Consider the following 17250-nt stretch of genomic DNA (forward strand, 5'->3'; position numbering starts at 1 on the left):
ACTATTTCCCAAAACCCCCACCTTACTTTAGTCCCCTCTTTTCTGGATCAAACCCTCCAGTTTTCTAAATAGAAGGTCTTGGGCAAGTCACTTTACCCTAGGGACATTCACTGGGTCAGGTAGGAAGGCTAATAATGTCATTATCTGCTTCAGACCACTGCTGTGAGAGCCCAATGAGATCATGTGCAGCCAAGTGACTTAATGTACATTTAACATTATGCAAATATAAAGGGGGGCTGTAACATAGCAGCTCTTAACAGCTTTTGGCCAGGCAGCTCACCTATGACAAATATGATTTGTTTTCCCATCTTCTTCCTCTATTCGCAGTTTATAAGGAAGATGGTAAAACCCAAAAACAACCAACATAATCTGAAGAAAGTATATTTACCCAATGAATAAGTTAATCTGTAACCTGGATATCATATACATGTTCCAACCTCAAGAACAGATATCCTATTTGTTTTTTATTGTATATGTATTTCGTTTTAGTAAGTTGGGTACTGAGGCTTTTTTCTTTCCCATAGCTCCCTAATGCTGCTCTCAGAATAGTTTTGTGGAATCACAATTAAATACGCCTATTTCAAGACTTCTATATTTCACGTTTTCCCATTAATTTGAAAACAATAATAAAAATAAATAGCAAAGGTGTAATTTTCTAAAATAAGCAAATTTTAATATAGGGTGCTATCCAAGCGTACCAGAATAACTAGAGATAAGAGAGAGAATATTGCAGCCCAGAAATCCCTCATATGTTTTAAGATTTGACAATTTAGCCCTGTCTGGTTTGGAGAAGCCTCCTTAGATTCTTCTATTACATGACCTGTGGTGCCACACATCTCTTGTTTAATTAAAAGAACAATAAATTTTCACAACAGTTTTGCAAAATCCTTTAAAACTGAGAGTCACCGAAAGAAACCTGGGTAGACAGTTACTGTGCTGCCCACAGAGCGTGCTGTGCCAGAGTTTGCACAGATGGCTCTTGGAGGTTTCTTGGGGCACAGACCATTTAGGTTGTATCTGAGCTGCCTGCGGCACCACCCCCCCACCCTCCGACCCCCCACCCCCCATCCCTGCTCACTTACTGTTTGTTGCCTAAAGCTCAGCTCCCCAGTTTAGCAACAGACCTAAGCTCAGCTATTTCCTTCTTTCAACCAGTGGTTTTACATACCCTGATTCTGGCATCCATCAAGTAACAAAGTCATGCATATTAATTCAGTTGACTGCTAGTACTTTGTTTTTTAAAGATTTTGATTTTTATTTATTCATGAGAGACACAGAGAGAGGCAGAGACACAGGCAGAGGGAGAAGCAGACTTCCTGCGGAGAGCCCGATGGGGGACTGGATCCCAGGACCCTGAGATCACGACCTGAGCAAAGGCAGATGCTCAACCACTGAGCCACCCAGGTGCCCTGACTGCTAGTATTTTCTATTTCTACTTAAATTTCAAAAAGTTTTATTTATATGTATTTTGCATAATTTTGATAAATGCATATTACCAGTCTCTGGACTGTAATATACTAAGACTAAATTCGTAAAGGAAAATGTTCCACTGATTTATTTCATAAGTTTGTCACTTTATATTAACTAAGTAATTGAGTTGAATAATAGCAATTAAACACTTCAAATTAAAACTGTAGTGATTAGATAATTTGCTTGCAGTTATTCAACAAGCTGGGAATAATACCTAGGATAAAGTATAAAATCTAGAACTAAATTGAATAATACGTAAACAAGACTTGTTTTTTAATTGCACAATTTCAGTAGGATATTAAAGAGATGTCTCAAATAAATGATGGGATGTAAACCAGATTCATACATAAAAGGACTCAGCATCATGAATACATAAATTCTCTCCAAATTAATCTATAGATTCAACATAATTCAATAAAAACAAAAATGGAATTTGGGGGAGAGGGGATTACAAAATGAGTATAGAGACCAATCAGTAAGGCATGCCTGGGTGACCTGGGAAGCCCCCTCCATCCCCAACCTTACCACCCCATCCCACAGCCTTCTCTGCTAACCCATATAAGCTTTATATAAAATATAACAAATTATTTTTAAATGCATAGCTGGGCAGAAAGCGAGAAAGGGAAATCTCCCAGAAACAAAAAAGAAACTCAAACCCCACAAGAGTGATTAATAATTGAAGAGGAAGGAGGAATATGAGAACAGATACTCACTGTGTAGCATGGGGCTTACCTACCATGTGGAGTTGGAATTAAGCCCCTAGCATAAAGTCAGGAGGGCTGAAGACTAGAACAACTCCATCCTCTCAGTAGAAAAGCAAGTACAAAAGCAGGCCACTGGCCCTGGACTATGGATGGGAAGAGTCAGCAGTGAGAAATCAGAGACAGTAGCCTGCTCACACCACAAAAAGGAGTTCAAATGCATTCTTAAGACACAGGATTTTCCAAGCTGAGGAAGATCCCTGACATCAGATCCCAAGCCGAGGAAGCTTGCAGACCTCAGCAAAGGAAATGTAAAGCTGCCTCAGTGGAACGCCTCCACCACCCAGGGCACATGGAACAACCATGGTTAATTCACAAAGATAAGGCACATGAACAAGCAAACCATCATGAGAAGGGGAATTAGCAGATGAATAAAAAAAGGTGAATTTACTCCACTGCAGGTACAGGTAACAGGACACTCTAAGAATTGTAATGTTTTTAACATGTTTGATAAGGGGATCCCTGGGTGGCTTAGCGGTTTAGCACCTGCCTTTGGCCCAGGGCGTGATACTGGAGTCCTGGGATCCAGTCCCACGTCGGGCTCCTGGCATGGGGCCTGCTTCTCCCTCCTCCTGTGTCTCTGCCTCTCTCTCTCTGTCTATCATAAATAAATAAATAAATAAATCTTTAAAAAAATAAAAAAATAAAATGTTTGACAAGGTGCACCTGGGTAACTCAGTGGGTTAAGGGTCTGCATTCGGCTAAAGTCATGATCCTGGGGTCCTAGGATGGAACCCTGAGTCAGGTTCCCTGCTCAGCGGGGAGTCTGCTTCTCCCTCTCCTCCCCATTTGTGCTCTCTCTCACTATCTCTTTAAAATAGGTCTTTAAAAATAAAATAAAATGTTTGACAAAATAAAGGTGGGAATAGAACATGTAAGTCAAGAACAAGATATCATGAAATAAAAAAAAAGAAAAGAAAAACTACATGAACATCTAGAATTTTAAATAGGGTCAATGGGGGGCACCTGGGTGACTCAGTCATTTAAGCACCTGTCTTTGGCTCAGGTCATGATAGCAGGGTCCTGAGATCGAGCCCCAAGTGGGGCTCCCTGTTCTGCTTCTCCCTTTGCCCCTGCTCCTTCCCCCTGCTCATTCTCTCTCTCTCTCTCTCTCTCTCTCTCTCTCTCATAAATAAATAAAATATGGTTCATGGAAAAATAAAAGCAGGCCATTTTCATATGTTGCATTGTTTAAAATGTTTCTTATCTTCCCTTGGTAAAGGGTCTGGTTCTCCATCTCAATCATGGGCTTGGCTACTGACTTGTGTCGGTCACTGGTGTTAAGTGACAGCACACCAGCTGTGAGCAGAGGCTTTCGGGAACATTGCAAGCCCACCAGACCTCTTGAGCCCACACCATGAGGACCCCAGACAGGGCTGCTCCCCTACTCCAGCCTGGGTCTCACAATGGAGTTGACGGAACTTGACTCACCACCTAGAGCAAACACCGTGTGCCTGACCTGCAGGCACTGATGTGCAATGTGAGCAAGAAAGAGATACCTATTGTCAACCACTGAGGTTTGTGAGTAGTTTGTTTCTCTGTATTATTAAAGCAAAAGCTGATCGACGCAACCAGCCGAAGAGAGAATCAGTGAAGTTCAAGATAAAGCTGAAGAAAGCCCAGGACACAAACAGAGAAGTTGAATGCACCATATAGGAGGTTGAGAGGATAAAATAAGAATATCCAGCATAGCCTTGTAATGACTCCAAGAGTACAGACCAGAGAAAATGGGGGGATATGTTAGTTTTCCATAGCCATGAAACACCACACCCCAAACTCAGCAGGCAGACCAGAGTCCTAGCCACGTGGCCTCTCACAATGTGGCAACATGCTTCTTCAAAGCCAGCAGGTGAATCTCTCCCCAGTCTTTTTTTTTTCTTTTAATTCCAGCATAGTTAATGGTGTTCTATTAGTTTCAGATTTATAATAATAGTGATTCAGCATGCCCAGTCTCTCTCCAGCCTTGATATTGAGGATAATGGAACAAAATCATGGGAATAACATTTTATCCTCACAGGCTCCATCCACACTCCAGGGAAAGGGATTTATAGGGGGGTACAGGGATCTCAGGAGACATCTTTAGAATTTTCCTTATCCAAGTGAAACAGCAACTCTAGGAGATGCCATATGCCCCAGGTCATACCACATCTAGCACTTTTGCTCTTACCACTGTGCTAAAGGACCTGGACGTCACATTTGGCAGAGCACTAGCACAACGTGGCATCGCCCTCAGGATCCTAAGGGCGCAGCTGGGTTTCCTCTCGACTCACAGAAGGATGACTCACGTCCCCGTGCCAAGTCACCACTTCCTTCCATCTATTTGGGTCAATCTAATATCCTACGTCTGGACCCAAGATTCCACATCTATGGGATAAACTCCACTTGTTCTCAGTGTAAATACTTTACAGGTGACTCACATATTTTTCAAGTTGACTTTTCCACTTTTAGGAACACATTAATAGAAATGTTATTTAGATTGCTCCCTTGTCACTGCTTTACCATTAAACACTTTGGTTGAATAACTTTGCAAATTCTGGGAAGATAATAAGGAAGCTAATAGTTTAAAGCCCTTTTAAAATTCCCAAAAGCTGAAAAGAAATCCATTAGCATTTTTGTTTATTCTAGAGTGTATTGGCTTATGGGCATCATCTTTATTGTTTTACAGGAACACATGCTTTTTTTTTTTAATTGACCAACAGTAGAATACAAATGATGAACAATTAATCTTAACCATTTATGGCTTCTGTGATTCTTTAGAAACAGAAGGGAGAAAATGTGTTATGGGCTTATTTCACAAAAGCAGTATCTCAGATCGTTTCCCCAGCTGTAGAACAGATTGCAAACCTTATTCTTAAATTACCTGCTGTATATTTTAATTGACTGATTAAAATTCTCCCAGCATCCTTTTAAGAAATGAAAATAGTTATCGTGACATTTCTGTTTAATTCCTGGAAGAGCCCGTGTTCCCCTTCCATCCTCTTGTCAATTAAGGATGATTGAAAAACCGCAGATGGTTTCATATGTACGACCCTTACAGTGAACAAGCAGGACTCATGGGATATAATCAGAAAATGACTTTATCTGTTTTCTCCATCACCTCTTTTAGTATGTGAGGCTCGTCCTTTCTCTTGTCCTTGGGTGAAATTCAGGACAGTTGTCATGACTTTTTCAGTTTCCTCTTAAATAATGAGGGCACTCAAGTCACTCTAAATCCAAAAAATCGATCGTCATTCTGTAATTAATGTGACCCATCAAATACAGCACTCAAACTTCCAACTTCACGTAAAGTTAAACTTCTTCCTGCGACTATAGCCTACTGAACAACTTTACTGAACACTCTCCCCTTGTACTGGGAAAGGTGGACAGGGGAAGAGTCTTCTTTCTTTGGCCAGATTGCTAACACAGGTTATGCCACTTTCTGATACCAAAGCGGGGATGAGGTGGCAGGTGGGGGGAAGAGGCAGCAGGAAAGTTCTCCCTGACTAATAATCTAATGCTGGTGATCTGTGAGCTCGATGGGTATTTAAAGTTTACTTCTTCCTCGTTAGCCAGGGTTTGGGATGGTGGTGAAGGAAATGGGGGTTGAGAGGTAGAAAGCTTCACCTTTACCCCCATCATTGGGGATCTTTCACCTACAAATCCCCTGCTGCACATGATTGCTTATGGCTCTTTCCTCAGTTTACCCTGCTAGGTCCAGGTGGCTCTCCTGCACATGACCCGAGATGACCCCAGGTTAGCTAGCTCTCCATATAGGGCTACTTTGGGTCCTTGGAGACCAACCCCACAGTCTGTGCTCTCTCAAGTAATGGCACAGTGCAGCTCCATCTTGTTTGATCTACCAATAGAGAAGCTAGCTGGTCTCGGCCTTTAGATTTCTCAGGCACCAATCTCTCATCTACTATGCCTCCCCATTAAACACTCTAAATGGCCTGCATAAAACCCCTTTCTCTGGACTTGAGTAGAAGAGGCACTACTTCACACCCCCCTCCCAAGGTAGCCAGAAGCAGGGACTCAAACCCACTACCAACTCTCTAAAAACTATCTTTATAAAAAATATGTATATATTTTATTTATTTACTCATGAGAGACACAGAGAGAGAAGCAAAGACATAGGAAGAGGGAAAAGCAGGCTCCTTGTAGGAAACCCAATGTGGGACTCAATCCCCAGACCCGGAATCAGGACCTGGACCGAAGGCAGATGCTCAACCGCTGAGCCACGCAAGCATCCCTCTAAAAACTATCTTCTTTTTTTTTAATTCTTTTTTTTTAAGATTTTATTTATTCATGAGAGACACACAGAGAGAGAGAGAGAGGCAGAGACACAGGCAGAGGGAGAAGCAGGCTCCATGCAGGGAGCCTGACATGGGACTCAATCCCAGGTCTCCAGGATCATACCCCGGGCCGAAGGCAATGCTAAACTGCTCGGCCACCGGGGCCGCCCTAAAAACTATCTTCTAATCATTATTTTCTTAGCCTCTCCAGCCTGTTTTACCAGCTGGAAGTAGCCAATGAGCTAACCACAAACAATACCAAACTGGTTTTCCTGTGCTTGCTCATCCAGTTCCGCATTTGGTCTTACACCTGACTTTGGAATATGGCCTTTGCTGCCCTGAGTCACAACTAAAACTGAAAACTCAAGAGGTTCCGTCTTGACCTCCTGTGACACCGGGACTTGTATTCCTATCATATGGTTCATTTTCACTTTTTTTCCAGTATAAAATATCTGTAGTCTTTTAGCTCACAAACTCCTATATGTAAGGTTTCAATTCCCAAGAGTTAAATAATTGCAGAAAGCTAGGTGCAGGCACCAACCCATGAAGCACGAGAAGACAACAGCTGGGGTGGGGTGGTTGGGTAAGGTGGGGATCTAGCTGGAACTTCCAGGAGCAGGAGTCAAAGCTACAGAGTTCCCAACTTGTACAGCCCACTGCATACTGGACTGAGTCCATGGGATTTTATTTTCCCAGCCCTGCTCCTCCTTCATGACAGCACCGTGTTGTATAGCCACTCTGGGAGTCCTCTTAGCTTCCTCCCTCTCTCCCACCTGCCACCTCCAATCAGTCACCAAGTCCTATTAATGCTACTTATGTCATCCCTCCTCTCTAGCCACTCCTCCCATCCCCTCTGCCACTGTGTTCACATAGGTCCTCATTATTTCTTACCTATGTTTTAAGATGGAGAATATGCTTATATGATGATGGAAAAGAGTCAACGGAGAAGAGATACCGACTTTCTCATAAAGCTGTATTTATTTTTTTCACATCAATATTTTCATCCTTTTGGAAATTAGTATTAGGCAGTAGGATGTATAATGTCCTTACTTGGGGAAAAAAATGGACTTGGCAAACTTTTGCCTTTTTTCTTCTGAAATTTTGCTATTCCTTCAAATCCCAATCTCCAATCTTGAGTATCCACCTTGCTGCTGACTTCTCTCTTCTTTCCTATCTTATCCCTTTCCTTTAAAAAAGGAACAATCTTTCCATTGGCTGTTTAAACTTCCTATCTTCTTTCCTACACTTGTTAATCATCCCAGTCTAGTCTTCTTTCTACTCTCTCTACTCCAAGGGTCTGTGGCTGAGGTCATTCTAACCAACTGCCAAACCCAGCACTCATGACCACACAATGCTAATGATTGCTCTTTTCAACCAAAATTTCTAAATCCTCTCCGATTCTCTAATTTTACACTTGTCTGATCTTTGTTCTTCACTCTGGCCACCCCTTTATTGACTCTTCCTCTGTGCCCTCAGGAATTTCTTGTCGAAGGCCTCTCTTCCTGCTCCACACTCTCCTAGGGCCATCTCATCCATGCTTCTACCACAAACTATGTCCTTACAATTCCTATACAATTATCCCCTGTAATCTCCTAATCATTTTAGGAGGTAAACACTACTTCTTCCAGGTGAAGAAATGAGGTTAAGAATACTTAGAGTAATTTACAAAGCTTCCATTACTAGTGTTAAGGAATGTATTCAACCCACCATCTTCAGAACCCAAAAGCCATGGCCCTTGAACTCAAAAACAATTGTTTTAAGAGTTACCAACTTGAAAAAAAAAAAAAAAAAAAAGAGTTACCAACTTGTACAGCCCACTGCACACTGGACTAAGAAAACAAAGTAATGTATAAAAGTATCTGAAAACTGAGACAAAGGTTTCTATCTTTTTTTTAAGTCATCTCTATACCCAGCATGAGGCTTGAACTCACAACCCCAAGATCAAGAGTCACATGCTGTACTGACTGAGCCAGCCAGGCATTCCCAGTGGTTTCTATTTTAATGAAGTTCAGGCATTGTATAATAAAAAACATTTTGGTGAAGAGCCAAAGTTCTTTTCTTGAATACCATCAGTCTCTGGCTCCTTCTCCAGAAGTACCTTTTCTCTGAGGTGGTAAAGTAAATCACAGCACATTACGACTTTCTCCTTCTTTCACTGACCATGGAATCATTCAGGGCCCCACACCATATGTACAGGACCCATCTTAACTCCTGATTCTCAAACAATAGATGTTATTTCTCCAAGGTAGAGCAAGCAGATAGAAAATACTAGGTATATGAAAAGACTGTATTTCAAAAGGAGACCCTTCTAAGGAATTACGATAATTGGTATGTACTGAAATAAAGTTGCGGTACAGCTGAAACTTGGATGGATCTTCTATGTGGTGGACACCCAGTAAGAAGCAAAAGGGCATCATAGCTATGAAGCCAAAGTAGGCGGGACGCCTGGGTGGCACAGCAGTTGAGCGTCTGCTTTTGGCTCCGGTGGTGATTCTGTAGTCCTTGGTTCGCGTCCCACATCGAGCTCCCTGCATGGATCCTGTTTCTCCCTTTGCCTGTGTCTCTGCCTCTCTCTCTGTGTGTCTCTCATGAATAAATAAATAAAATTTTAAATAAATAAATAAATAAATAAATAAATAAATAAATAAATAAAAGAAGCCAAAGTGGGTAATCACAAAGAAGGAAGGATCTGAGATTAGGAAAGACAACCAAAAATATCGCCAAGTCAAAAGTCACAATGGAGACAGTAACATATCGGAAATAACTGAAATTCTCAACAGTGTAGATTATAGGCTTGAGAAATTCTGCCAATAGTCAGAAAAAAAGACAAAAAGTTTACATTTATTAAAGGAACAAGAGATATGGGAAGTGAATGCATAAATGTATGCATAATTCCAAAAAGAAAAATATCAATAAAGAAATCATCAAAAGAATTGATTACTGAGATGAAAAATAGATTTTAAGTCTTCAAATCAATATTACTCAAAGAGTACCAGGAAAAAATAGAAGACTATCATCATGATATAGTCTGGTAAAAAAAAATTTTTTTAGTATTAGAGAAATGAAAATGCTTTAATCATCTTTCTTTAAGCAAGTAAAACAGATTTCCTTCAAAAGAAGAGCAATCAGAAAGACCTCAGACTTCTCTTCTGCAACCCTCATTTTTAGAATTCAGTCAAGCCATATCTAGAGAACTTAAGAACTGTGACCCAAGCACTTTATATAAAGCAAGAACAACAGAAAGTAATCTCAGCTGTGCAAGGCTTTCTGAAAGCAACTTCTTAAAAACATCCTTAGCTACACACGACCTAAAAAATTTACTTGAATATATACTTAAATTTGTTATGGTATGAATTTAAGGATGGAGGAATGATAATATTATTAACTAGTTATAAGCAGTAAAACGACTTACACAGAGTTAAGTCTAAATAAACTTGGTCAATTTGGGTATAAACCTTAAAGAAAATGTTAAAAGTAATTCTTTAAACAAAAAAATAAATTATTTCAGCATTGATAAATGATAATAGATTTGATTTTAATAACCCTAGATTACATCACTAGATTTTATCAACAAGAAACTAGGACATGTTAGAGATGGAGAAAGAGAAATAGTGAATATGTCCAATTTCTCATCTTACAGAAAGAAAGCTGTTAAATATCTTTTCTTCCTGGCACTGATTAGGGAAAACAAGCTCATGTCATATTAAAAAAAACAAGCAAAAATCTTAAAGGCAGCGACAGTTGGAATTTTTGAAAGATATAATCTATGCCTTTTAAGCTATCAGAAGAAGAATGAGCAAATAAAATATAGTCCAGATAGCTAAAGAAAAAATGTTGAATAGCATGGGCAATTATTATATTGTTAATTAAAAAAAAAAACAATGCATAGGAAAAAAATCTTAATTCTGTAACAGCATTTATATATGCATATACGCTCATGTGCATAGTTAAAACCAGAAAAGTCATGCCAAAATGTTAGATGTGGTACCCCCAGGTAGTGGGATCAGAGGTGATTCTGAAGGTCATCTCTATGCTTCTCTTTGTTTTCCAAAGCCAAAATGTAAAAGTAGTCCATTGTCTGATATGCTCCTTGGCCTTTTTCATAAGCCTACTTGTAAACTTAAATATATTTATATACATATTTACATACAATATTTCAAATACTCTTACTTACCTCTCTTTGCTCACATGGTTTCCCAGAAAATAGTGATAAAGTACCAAAGTATGCTAATGGAGAGGAGGATTTCAAAAAGAAGAGTCTGTCCTAATTAAGGATGATGGGAAAGAAGTATTAAGTTACAAGAACTTATTTGAAAACGTCAAGCAAAACTTCACCCTTCTATACTCTAAGGCCCTTCTATACTCTAAGAGGAGGCAGGGTGAAGAGGGGGTTACACACTCTGCCTGAGTTGCTCATTGCAACTTTTCCAAACTGCAGATCCAGAAGCAGGGCAGCACCAAAAGTAGAGCCAAGGAGGGAATGCTCCATGTACTGGGTCTGGCAGTGGGGCTTTCAAAGGATTTACGTAAGTTTTCTATGAACCCACTACTTCAGAAAACAGCCTCAGCTTTGGGGGATGTGGAGGAGACTTCAGTGGAAGACTGGTAGTCAAGGGGAAAGAAGCATTCTTACAGGCTCAAAGATTCTCCTCAGATAAAAGGTTCAGGATTGGGATGCCTGGGTGGCTCAGTGGTTGAGCGTTTGTCTGCCTTTGGCTCAGGGGATGATCCTGAGGGTCCTGGGATCCAGTCCAGCATTGGACTCCCCAAAGGGAGCCTGCCTCTCCCTCTTTCTATGTCTCTGCCTCTCTCTGTGTCTCTCATGAATAAATTAAAAAAAAAAAAAGAAGAAGAAGCTTTAGGATTAAACATAAGGGGGTGCCTGACTGGCTCAGCCGGTAGAGCATATGACCCAATCTCAGGATCCTGAGTTCAAGCCTCACATGGGGCATAGAGTCCACCGAAAAAGAAAAAAAAAAAAACTTTAAGAAGGTAAAAACCATTTTTGTAAGACTAAATGTCAATCCAGTAGAATAAATAACAAAAGGCAAAAGAATCCAATTAAAATATGTAGATTCATGAAACTAAAGGTAAAACTTTTACTGTTAAACAGCTGTATTTGTGTCAGATTCAGTAAGAAATATTCTTTGTAGGGCAATGATTCTCAATCCTATCAGACTAATGCTCATTTTTACACTATTTTGTAAGTTTCCCTTTACTATCCTGGTCTGAAAGTCACAGAAATGAGCCTAATGACATACACGCTTTCACAGTCCAACAAATATACTGCCCTGACAATAATATTAAAAAAAGAAAATATATGTAATAAAGGAATACATATTTAATATATAAATGCTCTGGTACGCTGACACAAAAAAGACAAAATGTTTAAGAAGCCTTGAAGGAAGGGGTACCTGGGTGGCTCGATGGTTGAGCATCTGCATTCCGCTCAGGTCATGATCCTAGGGTCCAGGGATCAAGTCCTGCATCAGGCTCTCCCCCAGGAAGCCTGCTTCTCCTTCTGCCTATGTCTCTGCCTCTCTAATGAATAAATAAATAAAATCTTTAATTAAAAAAAAAAAAGGAAGCCTTGAAGGAAACGGTGCCATGCAACAAAGACATCAAAGAGTTACTTACAGAGAGCAATGGAGATGTGGCACACCGGTCACATTACAGATGTCTTGTAAATCACCAAAATTTCATGAAATTATAAAGAAAAAATATATATGTTTTTAAAGATTGAGACAGAGATTGAGATGAGACATACCACTGACAAGAATACTTCCATAGATTCTATATGGTTTCTGAAGATTGGTGCCTACATTTCAAGACAAATTTTTTTTAAGATTTATTTATTTATTTATTTATTTATTTATTTATTTATTTATTTATTCATGATAAACAGATAGAGAGAGAAAGGCAGAGACACAGGCAGAGGGAGAAGCAGGCTCCATGCCGGGAGCCCGACGCAGGACTCGATCCTGGGACTCCAGGATTACGCCCTGGGCCAAAGGCAGGTGCTAAACCGCTGAGCCACCCAGGGATCCCAAGACAAATTCTTTTATAAGTGACAAAAGAAGAATGTCTCGGTGCTAGGATGTTGGGCAGATCTTTAGGACAGAAGATCTTGAAAGACAGACATCAAGAAGCAGGATTTTTAAAAATGAAGCCTTAATTAAGTAGGGTTTTGAAGCCTAGAAAGTCCAATGACTGCTTCCATTATTTCAGATTGCAATTCCTAGGAGGGGTTCTGAAGGCTAACCATTCCTGAATGATATACTGATTTAGTTAAGTCCCCACTACATGCCCTAGCACCCTACTCTTCTTAGGGCATGCCTTTTCTTCATCGGTCAGCTGAAGCAATCCCCAGGCAATGTAGCAAAAAACACAGGATGCTAGTGTAAAGTACCTCACCACCTTTGTAAACGACCTACCTGCATTGCCTTTAAGGTCACACTTTGAGATTCATTGTAAATCTAGCTGAGATTTGCAAGTTACTTTGCTGCCATTGCTCCATTACTGAACTCATGTATAAATTCATTTCGAATGAGCAAATTCCTCATGACTACACAAACTGGAAAGAATATAAAACTTAATGTCTACTTTCGAAGTTTGGATTACAGCTATGAGTGCTTCAATATTCATCTGCAGAAAGAAATTATTAGAATCTAGATGACTTCTAAAGTGCCTTCCAATTTTAATACTCCACGACACTATTATTTCTACATAGTTGAATCAAGGGAAATTAATATAACTTGGTTAAATACGGCAATTTGTGATCTAGGCTACACTGAAGCTACTCTTCTTTGTGGCTAAAGGTATTTCTTTGAATACTGTGCTAAAAATGTAACTGCATTCTGCAACCAATGCAAACATGTTCTATTTGATGGGAGGGAAAAAAATTCAATGCAGAGTGCCAGCAATTCCTCTGCGAGCTAGCTAGCGTGGCAGGGAGAGTGTGGGGTCAGTGAAGCATCAAGTTACAGACCAAATTAAAGGTCTGAAAAAGAGTGGCAGGGTCTAATCATCCGCTGTCTGAGGCTGCCAGAATTGGATCTGCCACCCTTACTCACTCACAAAAGACTATTCCATGTATGCTAAGCACACAGCTAAGGGCTCTTTGCATCTTTTAACAAGGCCTTCAGTTCCAAATAGATCTTTATGGAATTATTTCCTTGAAGTTTTTAGTTCTGTCATATTAAAATTTCCATGAAAAAGTAATCAAAACCTAATGCTTACATACAGTATTCTGCCGCAGAGAAAAATATTGTGGGTTTTTGTTCCTATTAAAAACATGTGTTACATATACATCCATAATTATGTAAGCTCCAGACCCAGGGTACACACATCTATACCAAATCTTTAGGAAAATAATAACAGTTTTGCTTAAGCCAACAAAATTCATAACATAATATTGTACTCTGTCCATAACAACCCTCATTAAGCCAGTGCTTTGAAAAGGTCAGCAAGCAATGAATATTTCTGCATATTTTGTGGTACAGACTGCAAATTCTAGATCTATAGGGATGAATTAAGGTCAGTTTTAAAATTCAAACACAGTATTTTCTTGACTTGGTTGGCTGAATCGTGTGCATCTGCACTATTTTTCCTAGGGGAAAGTTAATTTTAGAAAGGAGAAAAAGTTTGCCAGGAAAACAATCATACTGGCTCAATACCTAGACAGTGACTCTTTTCTTAAAAGTTCAAAATGCTTTACAGTCTCCTACTTGTCCTTAATATCCTTGAAAGCAGTTACCAAATACCATCCCTATTTCATAATGAGCATCTCATTTCATAAAAAGTGGTATGATTTAATATGATACCTACTGAACAGTATTTTTTTTTTAAAGATTTAGTCCTTCACCTTAATTTTCCAAATACAAAATAAAAACATTTATTTTCCCTGGTCTTTACTCTGAGATTTTGGTAGGTACTTAGCATGGTTCAGATAGAGGTCCGTATGAATAGCAGCAGATGCACATCTATGACAAAGTGGAGAATGGAGAAGCATTTAGTATTTGCATAAATTTAAATACCATATAATTTACAGACACCCTTCACCAATTCAGGGTAGAAATAATTAGGAATGTGAACAGAACCTAAATTAATTTCTATGATAATCCTTCCTTCTGGTTCCTAGAGATGTAGTGCATTTGGATCTTCAGCTGTAAAGCAACCAACATGTTAATGATGCCAGCGGCCATTGACAGAAAGTCAATTCAAGCACAGCCAGGGAAGGTTTTCTGGTTTTCATAGGAATAGGCCTCATTCCCTTCTAATCGCCAGAGTCCTTTTGGAATTCCTTTAAGGAATTCTTACATTAAAAAACAAAAATGATGTTTAAAAGCTAACTCTTAAACTGGGGCTCTTAGAAGTATGGCATTTCTCTCCACCCTAAATGTGAGTTTCAAACGCACGTTAACCCTCCCTTCCCCCAAATTGCCAACTCAGAACCAACCACCCCAGCAAATTCATCAACTTGGAGGAAACCAGCCTTGGCTCTGTTTTTATTCTGCAGGTGATGCTCACCAACAGTTGGGAGCCTCTTCTCCCCGCTCTGCGGACCTTCAAGATACTTAGAGGAGATTTTGCGATGAAGAGCACAGCGCGATCCCCCGGAGCGCTTCACACAGAAGCTGCGGCTGCACCCACCACCCACCCTTACTTTTCTGAATCGGGCATCTCAGCGCTTGAACAGGACCTATGCTCTAGGCTGTGATAAAGTTCCACGAGCACCGCAGTCACCCAGAAAACCTTGTAAACTCCTCACGGTATTTAATTTTCAGGAAGAGTGCCCCCCAAAGAGCCTCACCCCATTGCTGGGTGCACATAGGAAAGAGAAGCCGCTACACCTGCCTTGACCAAGGGTTATCACCAAAGCCCTCAAAGTTAGGCTAGACACCGAGGCTGGGAGGGGTGGGGGTGGGTGTTCTGGAAGGAGAGGGATCGTGATGTTCCAACCTGGGGAGGACTGCAGGGTCTAGGGGAGAAAGGGGCGTGGGTGCTTGCGCCACGCACCTGGAGAGGGTGCAGGACCTCCTGCCTGCCCTCCCACCCCGGGCCGGGGCGCGGGGTTTGGGGGGCTGCCCGCGGGCTGGGGGACGGGGTGGGGGGAGCCGGGGGTCCCGCAGGCCGCGGGGTAGCAGCGCGGCTGGCGGAGGCTCGGAGTCCCCGCAGCCCGTCCCCGCGCCCGGGGCTGGCCCGGCGCGCAGGAGCCCCCGGGGGAGGCCGACCCCGCACCCGGTGCCGCCGCCGCGCAGCGCTGGGCGAGGGCTCCCCCCGCACCCCTGCTTACCTTGCGTGCGAGGTCCGCGTGCGGAGCGGGGACCCGGGGAGCGGCCGCTGTCAGCACCACCCTCCCCGCCCCGGGCTGCGCTGCGCGTAGCAGAGGCGCGCGGGTCTCCGGGCTCCAGCCGCCCCGCGCCCCGGCCCCCGCCCCCCGCGCCGGCCCCCTGCGGCCGCCCTCCGCCCTCCGCCCTCCGCCGCGCTCCCCTTCTCCCCCTGCTGTTTATGCCGGAGAGCCGTGGCCCCTCTCCCGAGCCCTCCCCGCACCCCCCCCCCCCAGCGCGTGCACGCACACACCTCCCCCAGAAATGCGCTCTCCTTCCGCAGGGGCAGCCACTGTGGTCCCTGACATTCTGGGGCTGGGCGATTTCAGAAAAAAAACAAAACACACACACACACACACACACACACACACACACACACACACACACCTTTTAAAATCTTTGATCTACCCTTCAGGGAAGGCACCGCTTGCATTCGTCCCCTGCCTCCATCTCCACCGGCCTTACCCACAGTATCATTTAACGCTTGATATTCTCGGAGATTGTGCTCGCTCTCCGGCCAGTCATTTTCAGTTTTCCAAAATAACTCCTTCCATTTTTACTGTTTCAAAAATGTCGACGTTCCCAATAATTAAACGTGGTTGCCAGGACTTGAGATTGGTCTCCAGAAGGATGTGTTCAGCTGTACAAGACAGGGCAGGTCTCTTTTGCCGGCACCGGTGATACCTGCCACCTGTTAGGGCCCCGAGTCTAGGCGAGAGCGGTTCATTACACCTGGCTTTGGTTACTGAGCATGTCTGGAGCCTCCGTTTCTCAGGAGAGGGACCCTTCTGAAAGCCAAAGTTCTGGGAAGGAGCAGGTGGATGTGTTCAAAGAGAGTTCTACGGCCAACGAACTAGCAATAGGCAGAGCATATTGAAGAACATAAAAAGGTAACCATAGGAAGGCATCTGCGAAAACATCACTGTATCATCACTAACATGCAGGAGCTGGGAGGCAGTGACATCATCATCCCTCCTGGGAATGTGGAAGGTGACTTGTTAAATGGCACTCCGTGTGTTCATTTATTCATACACATGATGTGTATTTATGGAGCAGGTTAGAGGTGGTGTAGGAGTATTCATAGTCAGTCATGTCAATCACACCTTAAGTGATGCTAGGAATTACCTTAAGAAACAACTAGTTTATAACACAGCTCTGGAAAATGCAAATAGCTATTAAAGAGACTCTGGCCCTTTTTTATTATTCTGCCAAAATTTATTGAAAGCTTGCTAGTTTGAGGTGCTGCTGGCTGGTAGGGGTAGAAGAGTTAACATGAAAGGCAACATCCCTAACCTCACGGAAATGAATAGAGGGGCACACAAGTGATCAGGCTGTTAAAGGTAGATGCTCTGATGGAGGGAGGGGCTAAAGGAAGGCATTATAGGTGGAGCCCAGGGGAAGTGGCTTTTTTTGGGGGGG

General features: G+C 42.0%; 1 protein-coding gene across 1 annotated transcript in view; it reads right to left on the reverse strand.

Annotated features, from left to right (window-relative positions):
* The window catches only part of RNF144B (ring finger protein 144B), a 169027-nt gene extending 153207 nt beyond the window's left edge, over window positions 1–15820 (reverse strand). The window contains exon 1 of the mRNA XM_072814029.1: window positions 15798–15820. The gene's annotated coding sequence lies outside the window, so the exon portion shown is untranslated. The remainder of the gene's footprint in view (window positions 1–15797) is intronic.
* Window positions 15821–17250: the final 1430 nt, after the last annotated feature.

This window comes from Canis lupus, chromosome 37, assembly GCF_048164855.1.
Source record: "Canis lupus baileyi chromosome 37, mCanLup2.hap1, whole genome shotgun sequence".
NCBI classification, from domain to species: Eukaryota; Metazoa; Chordata; class Mammalia; order Carnivora; family Canidae; genus Canis; species Canis lupus.